This window comes from Dermacentor silvarum, chromosome 2 (genome assembly GCF_013339745.2).
Source record: "Dermacentor silvarum isolate Dsil-2018 chromosome 2, BIME_Dsil_1.4, whole genome shotgun sequence".
In the NCBI taxonomy this organism is placed as follows: domain Eukaryota; kingdom Metazoa; phylum Arthropoda; class Arachnida; order Ixodida; family Ixodidae; genus Dermacentor; species Dermacentor silvarum.
This window is the reverse complement of record NC_051155.1, coordinates 168,550,083-168,556,082: the sequence shown is the minus strand read 5'-3', so window position 1 is coordinate 168,556,082 and position 6,000 is coordinate 168,550,083. Positions and strand designations below refer to the sequence as shown.

At 47.6% G+C, this 6,000-nt stretch overlaps 1 protein-coding gene across 9 annotated transcripts in view; it reads left to right on the top strand.

The window, feature by feature from the left end:
* Nucleotides 1–3,229: 3,229 nt before the first annotated feature.
* Nucleotides 3,230–6,000, top strand: part of LOC119442078 (endophilin-A) — a 105,637-nt gene continuing 102,866 nt past the window's right edge. For all 9 annotated transcript variants that reach the window (XM_037706807.2, XM_049661867.1, XM_049661866.1 and 6 more), the window contains exon 1: nt 3,230–3,362. The gene's annotated coding sequence lies outside the window, so the exon portion shown is untranslated. The remainder of the gene's footprint in view (nt 3,363–6,000) is intronic.

Sequence of the window (6,000 nt, the reverse complement as noted above, 5' to 3'; positions counted from 1 at the left end):
CGACCCGCCTCTTCTTTTTCCTCTTCTCGTGCTCCTTCTTCCGTGTTTCCATATGTAAATTTTTACGTACATAGGTCTGGTCTCGCTGTGTCCCCTCTATGTTCTTTTTGCGATGCACCCGAATCCATTGAACATTTTTGTTCCCTCTCGTGCCGCTGATTTTTAAGAGAAAGAAAACTCTTGAAAATTTCGTTTCGAAAACTTGGCCTATATTACTAACCTCGCCAACCAATCTCTCCTTTGGGGCGACTTCACTGGGACACAGCCACGGGGATGCTTTTCTTGCAGTTTACAATTTCATTCGAACATACAACAAGAGTACCTTGCTGAATTTCTAGAATTATGAATGATTCCCATTATTTCACTTCTTTATGCCAAAGTTATTTAATCTCCTAATCCTTATTAGTATTTTTCTAATGACTGATATGCAAATTTATTTTTTGTTAAATTTCTAATAAACATAGTTGAAACCACATGCTTCTTGGCCAATCCCCCGTAGTGGGTATAGAGCCAAAGTTTGGGAGACAAGACATGACAAGACGAGCCGATACCAAGACAAGAAACGAGTCTGCGGCAGAACGAGGGAAGAGACAGAGAGAAAAAAAAAAGGGCAAAGAGAAAGATTAATTGCGTGATTTTCTGCACATTTGTTCCGTCGGACAGCTTATACACGATTTTCCCCCCTTCGTGATATCTATATATATAGCTTATAGTGGCTGTGGCATTGCACTGCTGAGCTCGAGGTCGTAGGTTCGATCTCGAGACCGCAGTGTCTGGTTCTAGCCAGCATCATGTGCGGTTTCGCAGCGTTAGTTAGCATAATTTATTATGTGTTAAAACATATTCTCGCCAAAATAATGTATGGGATTCCGAGCTTTTCACCTCTTGTATAGGTTTAATTCTTGTCCATTTACTTCTATGGCGCGGGAGAGGTCCTCTTTCATCGCTTCGTATACCGTCTTAGGAAAAAAAAAAACCCACAGCTCTCAAACTGCGCTGTTCGTTAACCCCCCCCCCCCCCCCACCCTCCGCCGTTTTTTTTTTAACAGCGAAGGTATTCTAGCTAACCGTAAAAAGTGGCGCCTGCTGTCGCAAAACCTTGCCGAGTTATGACGTCACTGCGTTGCCTAGCAACCACCTCGCGGAGCTGCGTGTGCCTCGCCTCCTCTGCGTGCCGTGCACATGTTGCCTTGACATGGGACGTTAAGGAGAGGGAAGAAAAGCATGCGCGTGGCACGCGTAATGCTCGGGAGAGGGAAAGAGAAAATGAGAGCGAGATAGAGAGAGAAAGAAATTTCAGCAGCACTAACGAGGCAACGCGCAGATACGCAGAGCTGCTGCCGACGCCACTCGCGTTGCCTAGCCGCGCATGCGCCGAAGCAGTAGCGATGACGTCACCTCATGTTGCCTAGTAACCGCCGGCGCAGGTGCGCGCTCGCTTCGCCCGACACAGACACGGCTCCTGCCTGCCTGTGCGCTTGTGGCATGCCAGGAACGCTGTCGCTCGTAGGTGCCGACGCGTCCAACGCTAGTCACGCGAAATGTCGCGAAAGGGAAGGTACTTCCGAAAATGATCGCTCGAGGGTACCTTCCGTACATGCGTAGTTAAATTAAACCAAGACCTAGCAGCAACCATGTTAATACCTAGCAGTAGCAGCCAGTAAGACTTGAGGATTGACACTTTCGCTGTGCTTAAGCTTTGCACGACCGAGTGCAAACTTACCAGCTTTTTTTTCTTTTCGTTTTGTTTTCCCACGGTTCCGTTTTCTCTTACTCATTTTCTTCACTGCATACTTTAGTGTATACGGCACGCTATGATTTCCCTCGTAATACTGGTACGGGATTGGGTGCGTCCGCTTCAACATACCTTCTGTCCCACGTTTTATATTTTGTGTTTTGTTGGTGTATTGTGTTTTTGTTGATGTATAATGTCAAAGTCGGCAATAAATAGAAAAAAAAATAGAGCACCATCGTCCTCATATGCTTTCCATCTATCCAATAGATGCATAGTTTCGAGACACTGCAGCTCCCTCGGCTCTTCCTCCTTCTCTCTCAACGTCTCTCTCTCAAGCGTGACGTGTGCCTGCAAAATACATCAGTCACGAAACGAACGAGGCGTCCAGACAAGACTTAGTGTGAAAGAATACCTGCGTTCGTCGAGGAAGTTCCATTTACATAGTTCAGCAATAAACAACGGTTGCGTCAGATTTGGTCAGACTGATTAGAATGCTTGAAGTTGGCCGCAGAGGAAAAGGCTTGAATTTTAACGGCAGCTAATATAGATAGCTGCCGTGTAGTTGAAGCATTAGGCTGGTTGCTGAAAACTGATCAAGACAAACGCAGCATGACAAGATTTATTTCTTCCGCGCAACAGATACCTCTCCTCTCTCTTTCTTTTTTTCTTTTGCTTCGTTGCTTCATATCTAACACTTTGGTTACGGCTTAGAACCATCATCATGTGAAGGATTAAGACAAACTTGTGCTCCGAACTAGAAGAAAAAAGCGGGGCAATGAGCCGTTAGTATCACCGCAAATTCGCATTTACAAAGTTGAGTTTCAGACAGCGGCCCAACCGCCTATCAGTCTTGAAATGTTTCCTCTTACACCCGATCGAAGCGTGATGGCGTCGTTAGAGAGCGATCGCCAATCGGAAAACTCTTCTCATTTAATCATAGTGTCGTGCACTGTATACATTCCGCTAACAAGTACAAAAAAATTAGAATTCACCAAATGTCGGTGTGTTTTGATTTCGTTAGTAAAGCTTCTCGGCTAGCGGTAAATATGTAACTATATACTCATTAAAAAAAAAAAAAACTGTAGTGACGAGCGGATTATTGCAGAATACAGCTCACTGTTCTGAAGGCGAAATAAATACCTTATGTTGTGCGCAGTACCTCGCAACTGATGTATCAGAGCGATGTCCTTGAGACAAGACAATAGCTTAGACAGAACAATGGCATAAAAAACCCAGCAACGTTTGCGGTATGCGATTTTGGTTGTATACATTTGTTTTCATAGTTCGTTTTACATAACTAGAGAGCCTTCAGAAACGTGCATGTTTATTTCTTCGTGCACTTTGCAAGGAGTTCTTTGAATCAGCGATGTACAGCCAACCGATTCAAAACCGAAACTCATTCAATTTTGCCGCCGTCATCTGCGCGCCTCGCCGGCCTCTACTTTCGACCGGCAGATGTCTCTGGGAAACTGCGGCACTCGCGGTGGCTCACGGGATCTCCCAACTTCCGGTGTCTGTGTGTGCATGCATATCGGTTGTCGGCGATCGGTGCGCCCGTCTTGAACCGGTGTTTGGACCTTTGTGCCGTCTCCCAGGAATTACAAGGTGCTGCCAGTGTTTTGAACAGGTAAGCGCGTGCAAGTGCCCGCCACTTTGTCGCTTCTTTTTTCCACTCCGACGCTTCCGCCGTCGTCGGAGCGTGCTTCGGGCGACGCGGGACGACCGAAGCAGCGCAGCTCGGTTTTGAGTCCGTGTCGAGCCATGCAGGAGGGTTGAGTGGTGGGGGGAACAACCCGTGGCACGTCTCCAAATGGGTCTTCCGCCGGGCCCTCCCAGCTCCAATGAAAGGGCTTACCTCGCGAACTCACTGCCATTTATATCGCCGACTCCCGGGCACCACGCAACGCGGGGCGTTTGCCCGCCGTCTGAAAAGACCGCTTCGCTCGGCCAAGCCGCTGCCGATCGGAAAGTACTGCAGTGCCTCGATCGTCGCTGCTATGCCGTCTTTCAGTTTCTCAGCGCCTGTGTTCACGGCTCCTTCGGAACTGAACGCCTATTCTTCCGGTGGCGGGTTTGTTTCCGCCGAAACCAAGCCGCTGCCTTGTGAAACTGCAGGTGCTGACCGTTTGTTTCGTCACCCGATACCTTGACCTTCTGATGCAGCAGCTCCCGTTGTTCAAGTGGCGCTGATTCGTTCCTTCGCTGATAATCCCAGCGCAGCGAGGCGGCGAAGCGTTGTGTTCGCTGCATATTTTGCGAAGTGTCTTGTTTCTCGTGTTCCTATATTCTGGTTCCTTTGCAAGCGCTGTTTGTTGTTACGACGGTTAAGCGTGACTATTTCTGGTTTACGTTTCGCCCGGCTTTCGGAACGCGCGTAGTTCGTCAGCGCTCGGAAATACGTCATGCGTGTCGCCGGTACACATTGGCAACTTTCCGTATGCCCGAACTTTATTCAGGCTCTACAGGGTTGTTTCACGTCTACTGGACAACCATCGTGTTTTAGACGTTCGGTGCAAAGTAAGTTAAGAAAACAGCCCGCTTGCCGACTGGCTACGTAAGAGGTGCCCATTAAAGGTCTGTCACATTTAGTCAAATTTCATGAAATGATTCTGTGTAGGCCGTGATCGGCGGCAGAGATTGCCACGCCACGATCTTAGCGCCGTTCGGAGATGACGTCAATGTATAGTCTTTGACTACGTGAGGATAGAGGTGCGACATATGAGCGCCGTGGCAACATATGCGATCGTCAAGAACGAGAGGGTTTGTCTAATTTGAAGCCGAAGAGCAATATGATAATAGCGCAGAAGACAGCGGTGTGTGCGGAGCCTGACTCGCCAGCTGTTCGATACAAATGCACTGTACTCACCCGTCATTTTGAAAGAACTCGCCACAGTCAAACACCTGCCTCGTTCTCAGTGTGGAACGTAAACCGCGCTTCTCATTTGCTGAAGACGTCGCCGCGTGAACAAGACACCATGCCTTATTGTAAACGTTGGCTTGTGCTGTAGTGGACACCTGTTTTGTTCGACAGATCTTTAGAGAATCCCTAAATGAAACTGTTTGTTACCTATTTCGGTAATGCGGTGCCGGTAGTGTATAATTTCCTTTGTTTTACATGAACTCTGAAATCTGTTTGGTACTGACACGGTTTAAGGTATTAAAGTAGCCTGTAAACCTAGGGTAATATAAATATACACCATTCTGTAGTATTCCGCGCTTGAATTAAAAACAGGCTTCTAACCCAGCACATGCTTCCCCGTTAATAACGCTTAAAGTCCCTGGGACAGAGTTCATGCGCGCGACGTCTTCGGTACGCAGCCATAAACGGCGAGCATTTTCGTATCAGTGCGCACATTCGGCTGCTGAAAATCAGCATTTGAATGGGGCACTGTGGACTATGCACTACTGCGCGTGAAGAGTTGGCAAGTTTTATCTTTTATTATTATTTTGTTTATTATTATTTTTTGCTTCTTTCTGGGTCCTTGTGCCCACTATCGACTCGTGGCTGATAAAGGGGCTTTGGCGCTGCTACGGTAACTGCTGGAAAAGAACTGATAACGGGGTCATAAAGGGTGTGGGCGGATGATGAGGCGACAGCGCAAGCTCTAAAAACGCGCTTTCTCTTTGTGCCTCTGTTGATCCTGCATATATGACGCAATAGCGCGCGTATACCATCGGCATAGGTGGGCTTATGGCACCATTACTGTGCTGACGCTGATACCGGCGCTTGGAGGCGAAAGGAAAATGTTTTGTAAGCTCGTACGATACACTGGGACCTAGCTGATAAGACACTCATCGGCGAGTCGGGCTAGCGCTTCTGGGGCGCTTACTTGCGGACCATGGGCTCACAGTTCTCGGCGATACATGCGTGGGATGGATCCGTACGCTCGTAACTCTCTACATATACTGTGACGGCGTGCGGGGCCGTTTAACAACCGCAATCAGCAATACCATAAATGTTAACTAAGGTGAACGATTTGACTTGAGCGCTGTGCAAATGCTTTGTACGTAATATTTTTCCCTCTTCCTATACTGTCCTTTCTGCTATCGATCATCTCTCCCCGGCCTTTATAACCAAACACATTTCCTCTATGATGGCCGCCTTTCATGTGTCAGCAGACTCGGCTAGACTGATTAGCGACCATCCTCCTTTCATTTTTCTAATTTTCGAATGAATAAACAACAAATTACTTCTGCATCATAGAAACGAGCACATATGCCCACGCTGTGCAAGCCTTTGAGAAGCCACGTCACTGCTATCTATC